Here is a 23375-nt window from a genome sequence, read left to right as displayed (position 1 = left end):
AGAGGAAGCACAGGACTGGACATCTGTGCCTCTGCCAGAACAGTACTAACTCCAGAGATGGGAGTTCAAATCATTCCCACGTGGGTAAAAGGACCTCTTCCCAAAGGAACAGTAGGCTTATTATTGGGATGCAGTTCTTCTACTCTAAAAGGATTTATGATAAGTCCTGGGGTAATTGATCCCAATTATGAAGGTGAAATAAAAATTATAGCCTGTTCTCCAAAGGGTATATCAGTAATTTCACCAGGAGATAGAATAGCACAGTTACTAATAATAACTAGCCTACATGATAAATTTTTCAGTCACACTGTAGAAAGAGGTTTCAAGGGATTAGGCTCCACAGGTGTAGATTGGGCTATGCTGTATTTAAATTTAGATTCTCACCACATGCTAAAACTAAATATTCAAGGACATGAATTTAATGGGTTACTGGATACAGATGCAGACCTTAGCATCATCTCTCTTCAAGAATGGCCAAAACATTGGCCATTACAACAAGCCACTCAAATGCTTCAAGGCCTAGGAGTGGTGACTAATCCCCATAGAAGTGCAATGGCATTAGACTGGAAGGATCCTGAAGGATGTGAAGGAACTGTACAATCATATGTATTGGATCATCTTCCCGTAAATTTATGGGGACGAGATGTCCTAGATCAATTAGGTTTGACATTAACAAATGACATCAATCAAAATGCACCCATTATTATGGCTAGACAAGGTTTTAGGAAAGGAAAAAGATTAGAAAAACAAGAACAAGGTATAGAAGCACCAATACAAATAGATCAAGGAACAGACAGACATGGGTGGGATTTTCAGAAGGGGCAACTGAGACAATAAAAATTACTTGGAAATCATAAAGACCAGTATGGGTTCCTCAGTGGCCCCTGACTAAAGAGAAGATACAAGCAGCCCAACAACTGGTCAAACAACAATTAGCAGAAGGACATATACAACCTTCTGTATCTCCCCATAATACGCCCATTTTTGTCATCAAAAAGAAATCTGGTAAATGGAGATTATTGCAAGATTTAAGAGCCATTAATAATGAGATGGTTATTATGGGACTTGCTCAATCGGGGATTCCTCAATTGTCTGCTTTGCCAAAAACTTGGTATGTTTTAGTTATAGATATTAAGGATTTTTTTTTCAATTCCAATTCATCCTAAGGATAGTCCACGTTTTGCATTTACTATCCCTGCACTGAATCATGAAGGTCCCAATCAGAGATACAAATAAAAAGTACTCCCTCAAGGGATGGCGAACAGCCCAATTATGTGTCAAATTTATGTTAACAAAGTAATCCAGCCACTTAGAAATCAAAATCCTGAAGTACAAATATTTCACTATATGGATGATGTATTATTAGCACACAAAGATAAAAACACATTGCTAGAATGTTATGCCACACTTACAAACTTATTAAAAAGTTATAATCTAGAGATAGCAATAGATAAAGTACAATTAAATTATCCAATTAATTATTTAGGAGTTCTATTATCCTCAACCATGATCCGTCCACCAAAAATTCAAATATGAGTAGATCAACTTAAATCACTTAATGACTTTCAAAAGTTATTAGGAGACATAAATTGGATAAGACCTTATCTAGGTATACCAAGAGAACAGTTGGGACCTTTATTTGATATCCTAAAAGGTCTATCAGATCCAAATTCACCCTGCATGTTAACACCTGAAGCAAGAAAGGCATTAATAATCATTGAAACATATATGGAAAATATGCATTTGGATAGAATTGATATAAGTTTGCCTTTATTATTTATTGTACTACCAACAAAAAATATTCCTACAGGAGTATTTTGGCAAGAAGGTCCATTATTATGGATACATTTATCTTATTATCCTAATACTATTCTTACTAGGTATCCTGAGGATGTAGGACAATTAATACTCAAAGGAATAAAAGCAGCAATGGAGTGTTTGGAATTTCTCCCAATTAAATTATTACTCCATATACTATGAATCAAATTGTTGGGTTAGCTAATGAGTTAAGTATTTGCGTGATAATCATGTGCAAATCTAATGTTTCATTTAATAACCACTTACCATCTAATCCTTTATTGACTTTTTGGTCATTGCATCCTGTAATTTTTCCAAAAATTACAAGAAAAACGAATGCTTCAAATATATTCACTGATGGGTCAAATAATGGTACAGCAGCAATAGTTACACCTGATCAAACTTTTACAGTTTTAGTACCCAAACAATCAGTTCAAAAGGTAGAGCTTCATGCAGTATTACAAGCTTTTGTGATATTTAAACATTCTGTATTTAATTTATTTTCCCATAGTCAGTATATAGTTAATGCTATAGTATCCCTTGAAGATGCTGGTAGGATTTTCCCTTCATCTACTGTTTTCTCTTTGCTTTCCAGTATACAAAGTGTAATCTGGGACAGAAAAGATCCATTCTTTATAGGACATATCAGGGCACATACAGGATTGCCTGGAGCCCTTAGTTTGGGCAATGATTTAGCAGATAAAACTACACATGACATACATATTTTTCTCTACACTAGAAGAAGCTACAAACTTTCATAAAAAGTTCCATGTCAATGATAATACTTTACAAAAGCGTTGTAAAATAACTAAGGAACAAGCTAGAAAAATAATAAAACAATGTCAAAATTGTATGACCTTTTTACCACAAGTTAATCTTGGAGTAAATCCTACAGGACTGATACCTAACCATATTTGGCAGATGGACGTGACACACTTTCCAGAATTTGGAAAATTAAAATGTTACAGTTGATACTTCTTCCGGCTTTTTGATTGGCTCCCTTCATGCAGGAGAAAAAACTAAAGATATTATAGCTCTTTGCTTATAAAATTTTGCCACTGTGGGTGTTCCAAAACAGTTAAAATCAGATAATGGCCCTGGTTATACTTCTACCTCTTTTAAACAATTTTGCTCATCATTTGGCATTACTCATATACCAGTAATCCCATACAATCCACAGGGACAAGGTATAGTTGAAAGAGCTCATCAAACTATTAAAATGTACTTATTAAAGGAAAAAGAGGGAATTGGGAAGGGGTATATATTTCCCAAAGGTAAACTTAAAATAACACTTTTTACTCTAAAATTTTAAATTTGGATTCATCTGGGCTTATGGCTTCAGAAAGGCCTATGTGTCCAAAAATGTACATAAGCCCATGGTTCTTTGGAAGGATATTGTAACAGGACAATGGAAAGATCCTGACCCAGTAATTGTCTGGAGTCGGGGGTCTGTTTTTTTGTTTCCACAGAGAGAACAGCAGCCAATTTTGATTCCAGAAAGATTAACTAAAGCGATTTCTACAGACCAAAAAGAAGATAATTTGGCTCAAATTCATAACAACTGATATCCAGAACTCCAGTTTGGCTACCCTTACATCTGCAAAAAAACCAGGATGCTTTTTTCAATATCTATTTTATTATTACCCTTTCCCACATCATGAAGTAATGTTGGGGTATTTTTGCTGATGGTATCATCAGTGGTACAATTTTTCCAAAAGGAGCTGTCAATTGGCTTGGGGTATCCTTCTTCCTTCTGCTTGTGATGGTCGTTCAGCTAAAATTTTTGGGCCAACAGAGATGAGGCAAAGAACCTCATCCCCCCACTGGTACAAAGACCTATCGACAGGTGTGGCTGTATGCTGGACCAGTAGTCAATGACGGGTAAGATCCAATTGCAATGGTACCAACCTAAGACAGGAGGCTGATGCCTTGAGGTCAGCTCATCCAATGATGAATAAGGACCATATGTAGTATTGGACAAACTAAGGCAGGCACAGTCCCTAAGCCACATGCTTGTTGTTTAAACAGAGAGGGGGGGATGTTGAGAGCCACAGCCAAAGGAGCCCCAGCAAACTTCAAGCTGCCAGCTGATTATTGGCTCACAGAGGCCCCAGCAAACTTCTAGCTGCCAATTGATTGGCTCCACTGCGATGATGCTCATTGGGTTGTTTCCCCGCACTTTCAGACCATGGGGCTGGTCATTGGGGGACTTTTTTTGGCTCTGCCCACACGACCCAGCCAATCAGCCTCAAGAGCAGGACGAGTGGGGGAGGTTGAGATGCTTGTGGGAAGCCGGTGGTGGCAGTTGTTCTCTGAAGGTTTTCCTGAAGAGCTGTGTGGTTTGGCATGTGTGTTCTAAAAATAAAGTTTATTTATTTTGACAAGTGGCTCCTGAATTGTGCCCAGCCAGACTGTGGCAAGAATGGGAAGAACAAAAACAGAATGAGTTGGACATAACTTTCCTATATTCATATATGAATACATGAACAGTGTAACTCCACATTATGTACAACCACAAGAATGGGAAGTTATACTCTATGTATGTATAATGTACAATACATTCTACTGTCATGTATATCAAAAAAAAATTGTTTTATGACATGTGAAGTATGTATAACCTGCATAGAATTTCTGGTCTGAGTTTCCTCGGGAAGCATAACCTCTAGGGATTGAGTATCCTGTATGGTTTGTGTGGCCTCTATGTATATGATTGCCTCTAGGACCTGAGTAACTCTGTGACTTTATAAAACTCTCTGGTCTTGTTACCTAAATGACCTTAGTAATCTGAACTGCCTTTATAGCCTAGTTTCTAAGACTTGTGAAAGCCTTTATAGCATGAATATATAAATGATCTGAGCACCTTCTATGGTCTTAATAGACTTATTCTATATTGCTTCAGTGTTTGGAGATCATTTCTGACCTCTGTAATCTAAGTTACCTTATTATAATGTATAAAGAAATAAATTAAATTTATTATTTAATATTAAATATTATTACCTTATCATAATAATAAAGAAAAATATTATGAATATGTGAAGATAATGACCACTATGACCTGATATCCTGTATGATCTGCATAACATCTATCAGTTGGGTAGCCCCTATGACTGTATGACATCTACTTTTTGAGTAGCCTGTATTGACTGCATACCCTCTATGATCCAAAGAGGCTATATAAATTGAGTAGACTTATATCCAATGTAAATTCCGTGATATGCATAGCCTCTTTGACAAGTGTTTGTATGACTGCACCAGTCCCTATGACCTGAATGGCCTCTAAAATAAATAGCACCCTTGACCTCCATTGTTTATATGACCAGGCCTGCAAAACCTCTATGAACACCATAGCCTTTATGGCCTCAGTAACCAAAAGGACCTGAGTAGTCACCATGAGAACAGGTGCTATTATGACCTGGCTAGCCTCTGTGTAGCCTGCATAGCAGTATGACTTAAACAGCCTAAATGACTTAAGTAGCTTGTATGACCTTAGTTGTCTCTATGACTAGATTAGTCTCTATGATCTGAGTATATTCTATATTTGGCATAACCACTATGATCTGAGTAGTCTAAATGATCTGTGTAGCCTCTATTAACTTGTAGTCTTATGATTTGAATAGCATGACTTTAGTAGCCCTCATGTGTGGTGAGCAGCTTCTGCAGATTATGGTCGCCATTACAAGATGGTGCTGGCTCCGCTGTGGTCTGTGACAAACAACTCCTTATTTGGGAGAGTTGGCGCATGGTTTTTCAACACCCTATGAGAAAGTTCCACGTGGCAGCTTCGCATTGGGGCTTGAGATGCTTTATTAAGGCTCGGAGGGGCATCCGAAGGGATGAGAAGAAATATCAAGGGCCTGAATAAACTGCTGAAAGAAGATTCCTGAGTTGCGTCTTCCTTGCGGGCAAGGGGTCGCGACAAGTGGTGCCGAAACCCAGGAACCAGAACTTTCAGTAGTCAGGGGTGGTGCACCGGTTAGTCCCAGGTAAGTGGGATCCGCGATCAAAGCTGGGATTAGTCCCAGGTAAGTGGGATCCGCGATCAAAGCGGGGCAGCTCCTCTGTAAAGCAAGAGAGAGCGTTACATTTTATTGCAGCTGCACTGTGTACTTTCACTTTTGTTTTTTGTGCGTCTTTTGTTGTGTCATGGGTGCCGCATCTTCAAGTCTGCTTCTCCTGGCCCTAGATGGCCTGTTATGTTCCAAGGGCCTAGAAGTGAAATGTAGTACTTTACAGAGATTTTTACAGAAGACAGATATTGCTGCACCGTGGTTTGCGTTTTCGGGCAGCCTTACTATACCTAGCTGGGATAAGTTAGGCAAAGATCTTGACTTTGCTTCTGATCAGGGCATATTAGAGGGTGGGGTGATACCCCTTTGGAAGATGGTCCGTAGTTGCCTCAAGATGGCAGATGTCAGGAAGCACTTACTAAAGGACAGGAAGTTCTAGAGCAATTACATGAGAAAAAATCGGAGACGGCAGGAAGTGAGGTATTTCAGGAGGATGGGAGTGTGCGGAGCGTGAAACAGGGGAGGAGACGATTGTATCCAGATCTCAGTACGCTGCGCACACCCCCATACGAAAGTGGGTCAGAGGAAGAGGACGATGAGGAGGAAAAGCTCGGGAGGCTGTCTCGTCAGCTAGGGAGTTTAGCTATAGGAGAAGGGAACAAAAATAAACAGGGGCTCAAGAAAAATGATCCTCCGGATCCACCGCCGTACGGTGGGGGTGTTTCGGGGAGAGCTTTCCATGCCCAAACATGGAGGGCTGTTAATGCTGAGATGGGTCTTGCTTATCCAGTTTTCCAGGATGACAATAGGGGAAGATTCCATGAACCCTTAGATTTCAAAATTGTGAAGACCCTGGTGGAGTCTGTGCGCACTTATGGGGTGGATGCTGCCTTCACACTAACTCAGGTGGAGAGTCTGTCTAGATACTGTATGACTCCCTCTGATTGGGCTAGCCTTGTTCGGGCTTGTGTTTCTCCAGGTAAATATTTGGACTGGAGAGCCTTTGTGCTAGAGGGCGCGGTAGAGCAGGCCGCCCAAAACCATGCGGCGGGACACCCTCATTGGGACAAGGATATGCTTTTGGGACAAGGTAGATTTGCTAATCAACAGACAGGATTCCCTCTTGAGGCATATGATCAAATTAACAACATTTGCATTCGGGCATGGAAATCACTTCCAAATAGAGGAGAGGTGTCTGGTAATTTGACCAAGATTCTACAAGGCCCTACAGAACCCTTTTCAGATTTTGTAGCAAGGATGGTGGATGCCGCTGGAAAGATTTTTGGGGATCCTGATAGAGCCATGCCCCTTATCAAGCAATTGGTCTTTGAGCAATGCACCAAGGAATGTAAAGCAGCAATCACTTCTTATAAAAACAAGGGCATAGAAGCATGGATGAAAGTGTGAAGAGAGATTGGAGGACCTTTAACTAATGCAGGTCTTGCAGCTGCTGTCCTTCGGATTGCAAAAGGGGGCGGTCCTGGTGCCGGAACATGCTTCCATTGTGGTCAATCCGGCCATTTCAAGCATGACTGTCCCAAAAAAGACAATTTTACTGGACCTCCTCATGGTGGCCCTTCCAATGGCCCTCGTCAACCGGGGCTGTGTCCAAAATGCAAAAAGGGGAAGCATTGGGCAAAAGAGTGTAGATCAGTGAGGGACATCCATGGACAGCCTATTTCAGCTGGGCCAAAAAATGGCCGAAGGGGCCCCCGACCCCAGGGCCCACAAATATATGGGGCAGTGGAGACTGTCACACCTGAACCCGAGACATGGCCTTCTCTGCGCCATCCCACGCGACGCGGAGAGTCACTACAGGTGCCGCAGGATTGAACCTCTGTTCCACCTCCAGACTCGTATTAACACCTAAGATGGGAGTCCAATTGGTGGAAACTGAGTTCAAAGGGCCTTTACCACCTGGCACTGTAGGTTTGCTAATTGGACGTGCATCCTCTATCCTACAAGGTCTTCATGTTTTCCCCGGAGTCATAATCCCTGATACTGTAGGGGCAGTAAAGGTTATGGTGGAAGCTCCAAGGGGCATTGTGCCTATCTCCCCAGGGGATCGGATTGCTCAATTGTTAATTTTACCTAGCTTGCATAACTACTTCCCTGCTGACTCAAGGTCACGGACGGGAAATGAGATTGGTACCACCGGAGGGAATTATGCCTATTTGTCACTGGATATGAGCAATTACCCCACTTTGGAATTAAGCATAGAAGGTAAATCTATTGTGGGATTGTTGGATACAGGAGCAGATCGTAGTATCATAACCCTTAAGGACTGGTCTAAGGGATGGCCAGTGCAGACTTCTGATCAATCCCTAAGAGGACTTGGATATGCCCAAGCCCCTCAAATCAGCTGTAGACATCTATCTTGGAAGGACCCGGAAGGACACAAAGGTACCTTTCAGCCTTATGTACTTGATTTACCTATTTCTTTATGGGGCCGTGATCTGATGAAAGACATGGGGTTCACTCTTAGTAATGACTATTTCCCAGTGTCTCAACAAATCATGCAAAATATGGGGTATAGGCCAGGTCTAGGACTAGGAAAACACCTACAGGGGCGTAGGCATCCTGTGCAAGGTCATCAAAAGCTTGACAGGTTTGGTCTGGGTTTTTCCTAGGGGCCACTGGGGCTCAAATACCCATAACATGGCTCACCAAGGAGCCTGTTTGGGTGCCTCAGTGGCCTCTTCCCTCGGCTAAATTGGCAGCAGCCCATGATCTAGTCAAAGAACAACTTGACTTGGGTCACATCCAACCTTCTACTTCTCCATGGAATACTCCCATATTTGTCATTAAGAAAAAATCAGGGAAATGGCGCCTACTGCATGATCTACGAGCAGTTAATGCTCAAATGCAACTTATGGGGCCCATTCAAAGAGGGCTGCCTCTGCTCTCCTCTGTTCCTCAAGGCTGGCATATTATTGTTATTGACATTAAAGACTGTTTCTTTTCTATTCCTTTGCATCCTAAAGATTCACAATGTTTTGCCTTTACCCTTCCCTCGTGTAACCACGAGGAACCAGATCAAAGGTTTGAGTGGGTAGTGTTGCCACAGGGAATGGCTAATAGTCACACGATGTGCCAGATGTATGTGGGGAAGGCACTCGCACCTCTCAGACATAAGTATTCCTCCACCAAGATCATTCATTATATGGATGATGTGTTATTGGCCGCAAAATTAGAACAGACAGTTAATGAGGCTTATAAAGAACTAGTGATGCTGTTAGCTCAATATGGACTGCACATCACACCTGAAAAGGTTCAAACGGGGGATTCTATTAAGTATTTGGGAGCGACAATTGGGTATGACAAACTAAAACCACAAAAAATCACCATCAGGACTCAAGATCTCCAAACTCTAAATGATTTTCAGAAACTGCTGGGAGATATTAATTGGATAAGAGGATATTTACATATTCCTCATATTGTGCTCTAGCCTTTGTATGCTACTCTTAAGGGTGATCCAGCTCTTGTTTCCCCTCGTAGCCTCACCAAAGAGGCTAGAGCGGCCCTTATAAAAGTAGAAGAAGCTATACAGCATGCTACTCTATGCAGGCTCCAGAGTGATAAACCTTTCCAGTTATGTGTGCTTGCCACTATGCGGCAGCCTACTGGAGTACTGTGGCAAGATGGGCCTTTACTATGGATCCACCCACATGTATCCCCAGGAAAATCCTTAGAATATTATCCTGATGCTGTTGCAGCGTTGGCACTTAAAGGGATTCAACAAAGCATTCAATTTTTCGGACAATCACCTTCTTCTCTTATCATACCCTACACTAAAGCTCAACTTAATGTTTTATGTGCTACTCTAGACAACTGGGCTATTCTGTGTTGCTCGTTTCAAGGAGGTATTGATAATCACTACCCTTCTCATCCATTACTCCATTTTGTTAAAGAAAATCCCATCATTTTCCCTAAGGTAACTTCATCCAGTCCAATTCCAGGGGCTGTTAACATTTTTACTGATGGTTCCAAGTCTGGAATGGGAGCCTATGTAATTAATGACTCTCCCCCTATCCAGCATCAATTTGCTCCTGGAAATCCACAATGGGTAGAACTACAAATTGTTATTGAAGTCTTTAAACAGTGTTCTTTTCCTTTTAATCTCATTTCGGACTCCATCTATGTGGTACAAGCACTAAAAGTCCTGGAGGCCGTGGGAGCTATTAGTGATGCCCATAATGTATCTGCTTACTTTAATCAGCTTGAACAGCTTATCTGTAGCCGCACTGCTTCTTTTTATCCAATGCACATCTGGGCTCACACCTCTCTTCCTGGTCCATTATCCCAGGGTAATGCCTGTGCGGACTCAGCCACTAGAGGTCAGTTGATATGCTTGGCTTCCTCTTTAGAGGGGGCTAAATTGTTTCACCAAAACTTCCATGTTAATGCATTAACGCTGCGCAGGCGTTTTTCCATTTCAAGAGCGGATGCTCTGCAGATAGTATTGCAATGTCCCCATTGTGTCACATTTCTTCATCCCCCTAATTATGGAGTAAACCCACGGGGGTTGAAGCCATTGGTTGTCTGGCAAATGGATGTGACACACATACCTGACTTTGGTAACCTCAAGTATGTGCATGTTTCCATTGATACGTGCTCTGAAGTTATCCATGCTTCTGCTTTATTGGGAAAAAAGGCATGTAATGTCATTACTCACTGTTTAGAGGCATGGGCAGCATGGGGTGCACCTGCATCCCTTAAGACTGATAATGGACCTGCTTATACTGGCAGACAATTTACATCTTTTTGTTCTACTATGGGAATGCAACTTACTCATGGTCTGCCTTACAATCCTCAAGGACAAGGCATTGTTGAGCGTGCTCATCGCACCTTAAAGGAAACTTTACAAAAACAAAAAGGGGGAATAGGAGCTGAACACACTCCTAAAGAACGCCTGTCCTTAGCTCTCTTTACCATTAATTTTTTAATTTGGATATTCATGGTCGCTCTGCAGCCGATAGACATGTGTTCCCTCAGCCCTCTGTGATTGGCTATGTTAAGTGGAAGGATGTTCTTACAGGCCAATGGAATGGCCCCGACCCCGTGCTGATATGGGCGCGAGGATCTGTATGTGTTTTTCCCCAGGATGGCACAGAACCGTTGTGGGTCCCTGAACGCCTGACAAGAAGAGTCTTGACATCAACTGACCAGCAACAAGAGATACCACAGCAATCCCGTGATGAGGATCTTCATTCTGCTAAGTGCTCTGGCTCTGGTGCTGGTGCCGATGGCACAGGCGACACCAATGCGGTGGTAGGCAGTGGCACGGGCATGGCCAATGCCGATGCCGGTTCATGGTAATTCTAGTGTCCTCCCCACTCTTTTTTCTACCTCATGTGAGATGTCTGCTCCCTGTGCCTCTCCTAGAGGGGACATGGAGAGAATTTTTAATCAATCTCAAGTTAATCTCACAGGAGTTTTTTGTTTCAGCCTTAGAAACGCTAATTGCATTAGCCTTAAGACCAAAAATTTGACTAACTGGGAGGACCCATTGCGGTCCAGTCAGGTCTCAGGGAGCATTATCAGTGCTGTATTGAGCAAGGTAGTTTCGGGGAAGCAATCAGGCTCAGGGACCCCCGCAAACAGTAGCTCTGCTCTTAACATAACTACCTTGGCTATTATCTCCGAGGTACTAATCCCAATGCCTCCTTCTTCTAGTAGTATTTATAATGCCACTCATTTCAAGGCCTCTCCTTACTGTTCCCCTAATCTTGGTTTCCCCCCAACATTTACGCCTTGTCAAGATCATTCTTGGGAGAAACATCAAGTTGCTAAAGGTTTCTCCCTTTCCCCCTCTCTTAAGAGGTATGTTTATAACTTTAACAACAGTGCCAACTCCTCTACAGGAGTAGGTTGGTCCTGGTTTCAATGGCTGATTTCCAATGAAAAGGGGGCTTCAGCCGATATTTCTGCACTGGCTCAGTTGCTAGGAGCCAAAAGTTGGCTGGCTAATGTTTCTGGTACTGTTAGGGAAAGTGAACGAGGTAATAGACTTACATCTGTTTCATTCAACTCTCTGTTGTATAATGCCACATTGCCCCCTGCAATGGTCTGTGTCCAATCCCCGTTCTTATTCCTTTTGGCTAATGCCATCTCATTGGGGATGCTGGATTATTCTCATACTACCTGTCTCTTATCTGAGTGTTGGAATGGTTCCTGGACTGTAGCAGTGGTTATGAAAATTCCAACTTTTGTCCCAATCCCGGTCACTGCAGATCCTGATAAATTCCCTATTGTTGAGCTACTTAGAGTCCACAGAGATTTTGGAATCACAGCGGCTATAGTGACAGCCGTGGCGGTATCTGCTGCTGCAGCGGTTACGGCCGGAATGGCTATGGCCAATCAAGTACAAACTGCTGCCACCATTAATCAAGTTGTCCAACAAATTTCCACTATACTTGAATCCCAAAATACAATTAATCAACATATTTTGTCAGGGATTTTAGCTGCCAACCAAAGAATAGATTTACTACAAGCTCAGGTAGAAGAATTGGCTGACTTAGTGCTTTTGGGTTGTGTTGACCAACGTGCACATTTATGTATAACCTCTGTCAGATTTAATGATTCCAGGAATGCTTCCCGCATCATTGGCGAATATTTGGCCAGAAATTGGTCCATGGAAGCGGAAGACATGATCCAGTCTCAACTAACCCAGATAGCTGTCTTGAATAGTACCCGTGTTGATCCCATGACTTTGGGTCAATTCGCCGATTGGATATCTTCTGCCTTTTCCTTTTTTAAAGAGTGGGTGGGGGTAGGCATTTTTGGTGCAATGTGTTGCTTCGGTATGTTTCTCTGTTTGTGGTTTCTCTGTCACCTCAAGGCCCGCAGTGCTCACGATAAGGCTATGATCATCCAAGCTCTTGCAGCTTTAGAAAATGGCAATTCACCTCAAGTCTGGCTTGCGCATCTTAAACAGTAAATCTTTGACATGGTCGTTGCACCCCAAGTTATTATAACATTGCACTGGGATCGGCATGTCTTTCCTCGTTATTCTCTTAGTGTTGGAAAGCCCTTGCACTCTGCCGGTCTTGCTGCCATTGCACGCAGATGGGTTTCCACACTAGTGCTTCTCTATCGCCTTAAAGTCCGTGCCTTTTTTTCAGGGTGTTGTCAACTTGTTTGTCGTTGTAAACAGCCACAGTTCAGCCTCAGCTATCCCCCTTCGTCCACCATCGTCACAATACAGATGCGAGGCAAGGCACTGCACTTGAGTGATCCTTGAAGTGGACCTCAAGGAGAGCATGTCCTATTGCATGTGGGTTTGATGTCCAGCCCCGCCCCACGAAAAAGGCGTCTGCTGATATGGCCTCAGATCTGGGGAAGGGCCCTCCTTAGGACTGAGCCATACTATGCAGCCACTTCTGCACAGTGGGATAGGACCTCTACTCTCACCTGTATTGTTTTCAGAAAATAGAAAGGGGGAACTGTGGTGAGCCGCTTCTGCAGATTATGGTCGCCATTACAAGATGGCGCTGGCTCCGCTGTGGTCTGTGACAAACAACTCCTTATTTGGGAGAGTTGGCGCATGGTTTTTCAACACCCTATGAGAAAGTTCCACGTGGCAGCTTCGCATTGGGGCTTGAGATGCTTTATTAAGGCTGGGAGGGGCATCCGAAGGGATGAGAAGAAATATCAAGGGCCTGAATAAACTGCTGAAAGAAGATTCCTGAGTTGCGTCTTCCTTGCGGGCAAGGGGTCGCGACACTCATGACATGTCAATCTTGAGCAACAATTATGACTTGAGTACCCTCCATGATCTGCTTAACATTTATAACTTCATAACCCTTATGACCTGTGTAGCATCTATAGCCCAAGTATTCTAAATGACTTAAGCAGCCTCTATGTCCTGAGTCACCTCTATGACCTGAGTAGCCTAAAATTTTTAGTATCCCCCTATGACCTGTGTAGCCTCTATGAAAGTCTTAGTCTCTATGGTCTGAGTATACACTATGTTCAGCATAAGCCACCACTAATTAAATAGTCCTCGTGACTTTTGTGGTCTCTGTGTAGTCTTATGGCTTGAGTGGCATAAATTGCATTAGTAGACCTTATGGCATGGGTAGCCTCTCTAACCTGCACAATTGTTATGACATGAGTCATAACCAAAGTTTCCATGACCAAACTTTCCATGATCTGCATAACCTTTATGACCTTGTTGTCCTTATGATCTGAGCAACTTGTATGTCCTGAAGCCTCAATTGCCAGCATACCCTCTATTACTTGAGCATCCTCTATGTACTTTAGTACCCTCTAGGACCATCAAAATTTCTATGACTTGCATGGCCCCTATGGCCTGGGAAGCCTAAATGACTCAAGCAGGCTTTGTCATCTTGGTATGACCTATACGACCTGCCTAAACTATATAATCCATGAAGGTTTTATAACCTGAGTATTACCTGCCTAACATACTTGGCCTCAGTATTCTGAATGTCCATACTAGCCCCTATGACCAGCAAAGGCTCTATGTTCTGTGTAGACTCTATGTTCTCAGAAGCTTACAACCTGTGTAACCTTTATGACTTGCATATACCCTAAGATTTACTGAGCCTCTATGGTCTGAGTAGACTCTGTGAACTCACAATCCTATGACCTGAGTAGACTTTATGTTCTCAATATTATAAATGGCCTCAGTAGCCTATATGACCTCAGGAAATGACCAAACTTTCAGAACCTGTATGGCATAAATAGCCTCTATAAATTCAATAGGCTCTATGATCAGCATAGGTTCTATAATTGGTGCAGCCTGTATGTGTAGCTTTTATGTCCTGTATATCCTCTATGAACTGCATATTCTTTATGGCCCAAGTAGCTTAAATGACCTTAGTAGCCCTTATAACTAGCTTGACCTCTATGACTTGCTTAGTCTAAAAAGCCTGAATATCCTCTATACCTTGTATATAGTCTTTAATGACTGAATATACTTTATGGCCTGTGTAAGCCAATGACTAATATAGACTATGTGACCTGCATATTATTATTGTCTTAGTAGCATGAATGTTATTAGGAGCCCCTGTGACCTTCATAGCCTCTATGGTCTGAGCAATCATTTTGTCCTGAGAATTCACTTCTTGTATAGTCTCTTTGACCTCAGTGGCCTCTATGACCTGAGGAGCCTCTTGAAGCCTCTCTTGCCAGCATACCCTTTATGACCTGAGTAGCCTTGATGAAATGTGTAGTCTCTATGTCCTGTAGACTCTCTACAACTTGCGTAACATCTACAGTATAAGTAGATTCTAAGGCTTGTGAATGCATTATGAGTTGCACAACCTTGATGGCCTGACCAATCAAAATGATCACAGTACCTTCTATGAACTCTCTTACTCCTAAAATTTGCCATTAGATTGCAACTTTGTATATTCAAATCATTTCAATCAAAAATGTTTTTGACATGAACGGGTGTAAAAAAAAACATTAATTATAGAATTTTGAAGTAGTAATTGAAGATTTAGAAATCTTTTATTATCATATTTCTATATATTTACTATAGCTTAGTTTCCCAGTAAGTAAAAAAAAATAAATATTTAAAAGCTGATAATATTCCCCAAGTAATTTGAGGTTTAATTACATGCCTATAAGGATCAAGAGAAATGTCATTATAATATTTAATTAAAAAGATAGTATCTTTTTATGATCTGTTACCTATAAGTTTTAATTCAATGTGATTCAATATATGACATGTATAGTCTCAGAATATACACAGAAATGTTCACTTTTTTTGTTTTTGGAACAAAATTCTTGCACAATACACATAGACTTAATTGTTAAGTCTTCAGAAAAACAGATTAAAAGGGTTAGAGATATGACTCAGTGGTAGAACACTTGTCTGGCATGAATGAGCCCTGGGTTCAATCCCCAGCACCACACAAAAGACAGACAGACAGACACACACACACACACACACACACACACATACACACCAAATAAAAATTCTCATTAATGAGTCATTTTCCTTTGAAATAATTACCTAGGTGAAAATAATGTTTTCTCCAGTTTTCACGACTGAGTGTGTTAATCTTTGAATTATAATAAATAAAATATCTTCTCAGGGATGAGCTATCGGTACTATATTGATATCTGAGGCTTACTCTATTTCTATCAAATCAACTAATGACTCTCAGTTAATTTTAAGATAGTTAAAAGTAATGCCACATTTTCTATATTTATAGAAATTCTAATAACTCCCACATTAAGAAATATATGGGGCATAAAGACCTTGCTATAATTTTCTTATTAACGTTTTTCCTCAATAATATATATTTTGTTGTTTTGTAAGGAATGCATGTTGAACAGAGGTTTTTCTGCAGACATGACATGCATGAGATTTTGACACAGTATGAATATTTTCATGTTGAATAACAGACTTAAATAAAACTGTGACACATTCCTTATATTTATAGAGCTTTTCTTGAATTTGAAATCTATGGTGATTTATAAGATGTGAGTTCCCTTTAAAAGCTTTGCCACACTCTGTATATTTGTAGGTTTTTTCATTGCTATGACATCTCTGCAGTTCATAAAATGTTGAGCTTTGTGTAAAAGATTTACCATTTTTTTAATGGTATGAATTTTTTGGTGATCAATAAGCTGTGATCTAATGGCAGCGCCTTTTTTTGTTGTTGTTGTTTGTTTGTTTTTTACATTCTTTACATTTGTAAGGCTTCTTTCAAGTATGAATTCTCTGGTGCTTGGTAAACCTTAAAGAATACTTAAAAACTTTGTCACATTTTTTACATTTGTATGGCTTTTCTCCAGTGTAAATTCTCTGGTGAACAGTAAGGTCTGATTTAACACTAAATGCTTTGCCACATTCTTTATATTTGTATGGCTTTTATTCAGTTTGAAATCTCTGGTGAAAAGTAAGGTCTGATTTAACACTAAGAGCTCTGCCACATTCTTTACATTTGAGTGGCTTCTCTCCTGTATGCATTTTTTGGTAAACAATAAGACCTGAACTTCGATTAAAAGCTTTGCCACACTCTTCACATTTGTAAGGCTTCTCTCCAGTATGCATACTCTGGTGAGCAATAAGGTTTGACCTAACAGTAAAAGCTTTACCACATTCTTTACATTTGTATGGCCTCTCTCCAGAATGAATCATCTGGTGAACAATAAGTCTTGAACTTCAAATAAAATCTTTGCCACATTCTTTACATTTGTATGGCTTCTCTCCAGTATGAATTATCTGCTGGTCAGTAAGGTTTGTTCTTTGATTAAAACTCATGCCACATTATCCGCATTTGTAGGGCTTCTCTCCAGTATTAAGTTATTGGTGAACAATATGGGTTAAGTTTTGACTAAAAGTTTTGCCACATCTGTTACATTTATACAACTTCTCTCTGGTGTGAGCTTTCTAGTGAATAATAAGGTTTGATTTTTTACTAAAAGCTTTGCCACATTCTTCACATTTGTATGGCTTCTCTCCAGGATGAATTCTCTGGTGAACAAGGCTTGACCTAACACTATACGCTTTGCAACATTTTTTACATTTGTATGGCTTCTCTATAGTATGGATTCTGTGGTTAACAGTAAGGCCTGACATAACACTAAAAGCTTTGCCACACTCTTCACATTTGTAAGGCTTTTTGCCAGAATGCAGCCTCTGGTAAACACTAAGGCTTGATCTACTACTAAGAGCTTTGCTACATTCTTTACAATTGTATGGCTTCACTCCAGAATGAATTCTATGGTGAACAATAAGTCTTAAACTTTGATTGAAAGCTTTCCCACATGCTTCACATTAGTATGGCTTCTCCCCAGTATGAATTCTCTGGTGAACAGTAAGGCTTGACCTTCGACTAAAATCTTTGCCACATTCATTACATTTGCAAGTCTTCTCTCTAGTGTGAATATTGTAGTATTTAATAAGAGTTGAATAATTGTTAAAGTCTTTGACACACTTCTTAAATTGGTATGGTCTTTCTCCACTGTGAATCTTCTTGTGTTTAGTAAGGGTTGAAGTTTGCATATAAGCTTTGCCACATTGTTTATATATGTAGGGCTTATCACTGCTATGATAAAGAATTGAAGAATCTTTAAATGTTTTGACACATTCTTTAAAATTGTATGGCTTCCCTCCAGTAAGGATTCTCTCCAGTTCAGTAATGCTTGTAATTTTATTTAAAGTTATTTCACATTCCTTACAACTGTAATTCTTTTCTTGAATATCTATGCTTGGATGGCTCAATTGTGAACACTGATGGGAAACTTTCTCATATTGATTATGTATGTAAAGCTTCTTTGTAAAATGGTCACAGTGATGTTTTCTACAATATTAAAAAATAAATAAATTTTTATGAGTTTCACAGTATTCATGTTCTTCACCAATATAAATATACTGGTAATTTCTTAGGATAGAGACCTAAGGTCTATATAGTCTTTAAAAATTATCATAAATGATAAATGATTTATGTATCATAAAATATAAATGTTGAGATCTCTAAAAATATCTGTATCTAAATTTTAAATAAGACACAGTGGATAAGAACAAATATTCTCATATTCATTAAAATTCTGTTTTGGTACAAGAAGGAATTTTTTGTCCATTATAGACTTTTTATAAAGTAACAATCACATTTGTCACAGAATATTTTTTCTTTTACTTTCTAAATTCTTGTCTGTAGAAAAATTTCAGTGAATGTTTAACCCAAAGCTACATTTCAAAATATTTAAATTACTAACTGAAGCACTGAGTAGTATATAATACAGATTTTCAAAAAAATTTTAGAGGAGAAGTATGATATTGAAAATGTTATGTATATATATTTAAAGACACACATAGGTCTACAAAAGTGACTGGAAAATTTGAGCTGTTCTCTGAGATGCCATATGATATTGATACTTGATGACATTAATTTTTCATTATGGATGATAATCACACATTTGCAATATTTATTATGACAAATTTTCTGACCTTAATTGTCTCACAATTTTTCATTTTCTCCTTAAATTTTGAATTTCATAGTTTCCATACCCTTCCCTTACCATCTTTTGAAATAAATAATGTATTCCCTGCACTGGTGAAAATTCTTTAGCTGGATGAGAAGACATATCTGAAAAAAAAATTAAAATAATAGGAGAAGGAGTCAAGATGGTGGAATAGAGGATATCTCTTCTAAGTAATCTGTAGCTTGAAACCAAGAATGCAGATAGACTGATTTCTCAGTAAGATAGATATAAACAGGAGGGTGGCGATTTACTGGAAATTAATACTAGATACTCAAAGCAGATAGAGGACTCAGGAAATTGGTGATAATAAAATAGGTAAGAAATCTCCTATGCTACTGCTGCTGCCACTAGTATCAGCCATAAAAGTCCCCCTATAAGCAAAGTGGAGGGATAAGGAAATTATAGGAACCTACACATGTAGCATGTCTGAGGCATGTCTGCGGATGAAGAGAGCAGAGATGAAAGACACCTCAGGACTAACTTGAAATATATGCTGTACAATATAACCATACACAAAAGAAGACACATGTTGCCTAGCTGCCCTCACAGGAAAGAGGAAGGAGACATTTTCTAGCCATGCTACAGGGGCTGGAAGCTATAGAAGCTGACTTGACTCCTGGCAAACCTGAGCTGGGCCATAAATACAGGGCTGACAAAACCTCACTGCATTGCAGATAATATGCCTAAGTTACCAGGAGAAAATCAGACTCAGAAAGGAGCATACAGATTACAGGCTGTGGAAACCCACTAGGCTCTACTCCTTCCACTTTGCATTGGTGGCCTTCAGGATAGGGTGGGAGATATGTGCCTAGCCAAGAACTTGAAAGGGTAGGAGTAGGAGTGGCTGAGATTAGAGACTAAACCAAGAAACCAGGAAACATGGGATCCACTGTTGATAGAGGGTTCAAAGGATCAGCTCCTTTGCCACATAATTAGGGCAGAGTGTCCTGGCAAAGACCACAGAATGCCAGGCTGTAGAGGTGCACCAATTCAAAATCTTCAAACCAATCACAAATCAACAAAGAATCTAGAGCCTACTTAGTCCTAAACCTACCTCCAGGAGTTCCATCTATGTGATCTCCTCTCACATAAAACTTCCAGTGACTCCACACGGAAAGTGGAGCAGACTTCACATTCCTGCCCACCCCATCTAACACTTTTGAGAAAGGAAGCTGAAAATTTATTGAACTCCAATGCAAACAAATCTTTAACTCTTAGTTCACATTTTTTTTCTTTTCCTATTTAATTGTAAGCTGAGTTGTTCATGAACAAGTATACATACACATACTTGTCTCTTTTCTAGCATTTTTTGAAAGAGGTTATTTTCATGGCTCAGTCTTGTTTTTTTTTTAATTGTCAATGGACTTTAATTTTTTATTTATATGTGGTGCTGGGAATTGAAACCAGTGCCATACTCATGTTAGGTAAATGCTTCACCACTGAGAGATAACCCCAGCCCAATGGCTCAGTCTTCTGAGGGCTAGGATGTTTGATTAGAATATATCAGTTTGGTTTGTATTCCTTGTTTTAAAAATATATATTATATATATTTACTTAGTTATTATATATTTCTCTTGATTGTTTCTCTCTTTTCTTCTGTTAGTAGCCATAAACTTTTTTTCTACTATTCACTTTTCCTTTAATTTTTTACTTTTATTTTCTCTCATTCCTCACAATCATCACACCCTACATCTCTTCTTTTCTCTCCTTATTCATTTAAAATTATAAATCCTTTTGCAAATTTACTATTTTTATTGTGGGTGATAACTGACCACATCATTTCTGTTTACTGTCTCAATTAACATTATAGATGTAATAGCAGAAACTGTTTGGTTTCATGCTGTATATTTGTTTGCATTGGTTGTCTCCCCCTAAATGATGAAGTACTGCAAAGCATCAGGGAAAATATAATTTCACACAGGTACAAACTCTCCTGCCTCAGAGCCATACTTTTAGACTGTGGACACATAAACAAAATAATAAAGCAAGGAAAAAATTACCCCAAACAAATAAAAAATACAGAAATAATCAACACCACAGTGGGAAAATGTCAAAGAAGATGTTTAGAAACTTCAGAGTTCAACTGACCTGTGAGTAAAGGGCAATGTAAGAAGTGAAATCAAAGAGAAAATGAAAGATCACTTCAATATATATATATTCTGGAAAAAAATCAAGAAGAAATTCTAAAAATGAAGGAATCAATAAATTAAATTATAAATTTAATGGAAAGCATTGCCAGCAGACAAGACCACTTTGAATATATGAAGGCTTGGAGGTTCAAACCAAAAGAATGCACAATCTTCTCAATGAAATAGTACAAGAAAATTCTCCAAGCATAAGGAATGAAATAGTAAATCAAATACAGAAGGCTAAGAGGATCCCAAATATACAAAATTACAATAGACCCTCATCAAGGCACATTATAATGAATATGCCTAACATACAGATTATGAATAAATTTTTTTAAAAACAGCTGGTCACATTTAGAGGGAAACATTTCATATCAGCATGAATGCCAGCTAATTTTTCAACCCAGACCACCAAATTAGGAGGTCCTGGAATAATATCTACCAAGCTCTTAAAGAAAATAAATCCCTAACAAAAATACTATATCCAGTAAAATTCAGGTTAAAATTGATGATTAGAAAAAAACTTTCAATAATAAACAAAAGTTAAAATAACTCACAATTAGAAAGCCAGCACCCAGCATTTGTTGGTAAATGGATAGAACTGGAGATGGAACTACCACAGTAAGTGAAATAAGCCAGTACCAAAATACCAAGTGTCAAATGTTCAGTCTGATATGCAAATACTAACCCCTAACAAGTAAGGATGGAGGGATGTACACAAGTTCATTGGTTAAGAAAGGGGAAAGAAAGGAAGGGAGGGAGGATGGGAATGGGAGAGACAGCAGAATGAATTGAACATAACTTTCCTACACTCATGTATGAATACATAACCAGTGCAACTCCACAACATATTCAATCACAAGAATGGGATCAAAATTGCAATGGGTTGCACCTCATGTGTGTATAATATGTCAAAATACACCCTATTGTCTAAAATCAACAAATAACAACAAAATAATATTCAGTATTTCATGAGGAAATGAAAAATAAAATTGAAAACCAGTAAAGGGAAGAACTACAGAAGAAAAATTATCAATCAAAGGAGAATCTAATTAAAATTAAAAACCTGATATAAACCAAAATGACAAAGAATAAAAATCCTTTTTCTGTCCAATGAATCTATCAAAGATATAGCCAAGCAGAATGGATTAAAAACCAATACCTGAGTTGCAGCTCTAATCAAGGTCCAGACGAGGTGGTAGAGTTTGAGAATGGTGAGGATCATGCAGAGGCTCAGGAAATGAAGACAAGTGATGGGATGTCAGCCTTAAAGTATTCATGAGCAGTCTATTAGCTGTGGGTACTGTGTGTACTGTCAGCCCATCCATCTGACATGTGGAATCAAGCAACTAGACACACACTGAGAGCGATCCAGAAAGAATTTTACTCAGCTGATGGTAAACTTCCAGGCCTGAAGCCTGGAAGTCCAAGATCAATTGGCTGCATCTGATGAGGGCCTCAAACTGCATCAGAACATGACATTGTCTCCCATCACCAAGGAGAGATCTTGGAACTATACAAGAGCAATACATATTTATAGGAGAAAAATAATGACCCAACAGTCATTAGGAGCTGGAAAGAAACATGAGCAACATGAAAAAACAAGGAAAGAAAAAGCCACAAACAATGCAGAACAACTCAACAATAGAGGAGATAATAAATACAGCAGAAAAAATGTCAGATAAAAATTTCAAGATATACAGGGCTCAGATGATCTGGAGTCTTAAGGAGGACTTTACGTAGCAAATGCAGACAATGAATGATCTCTTTCACAGTGAATTACATAAACAAACCCAAGAAGCAAAAGATAAACTCTACAGGGAGATAGAGATTATACAAAAAAAAAAAAAAGAAGAAGAAGAAAAAGAAAGAAATCCTAGAAATGAAGGAAGTGATAAACCAAATTAAAAACTAAAATGAGAGTATCACCAGCACAGTGGAACACTTAGAAGTCAAAACATCAGACAACGAAGACAAAGTATATCATCTCGAAAAGAGTGTAGACAGCTCAGAAAGGCTGATAAGAAACCATGAGCAGAACATCCAAGAAATTGGGATAACATAAAGAGACCAAAATTTAAGAGTTATTGGGATAGAGGAAGGTATAGAGGTCCAAACCAAAGGAATTAGCAACCTTTTCAATGAAATAATTTTAGAAAAATTTCCAGACACGAAGAACGAAACAGAAATCCAAATCCTAGAAGCCTACAGGACGCCAAATGTACAAAACCACAAGAGATCCATACCAAGACACCTTATAATAAAAGTGCCCAATATACAGAACAAGGAGAGAATTTTAAAAGCCATAGGAGAAAGGAAGCAGATTACATTTAGGGGTAAACCAATTAGGTTAATGGCTGATTTTTCAACACAGACTCTGAAAGCTAGAAGATCCTGGAACAATGCATTGCAAATGCTGAAAGATAATGGGTTCCAACCAAGAATCTTGTGTTCAGCAAAATTAAGCTTCAAATTT

The sequence above is a fragment of the Callospermophilus lateralis genome, chromosome 1, assembly GCF_048772815.1.
Source record: "Callospermophilus lateralis isolate mCalLat2 chromosome 1, mCalLat2.hap1, whole genome shotgun sequence".
Lineage (NCBI taxonomy): Eukaryota > Metazoa > Chordata > Mammalia > Rodentia > Sciuridae > Callospermophilus > Callospermophilus lateralis.
Note: the sequence above shows the minus strand (reverse complement) of the source record.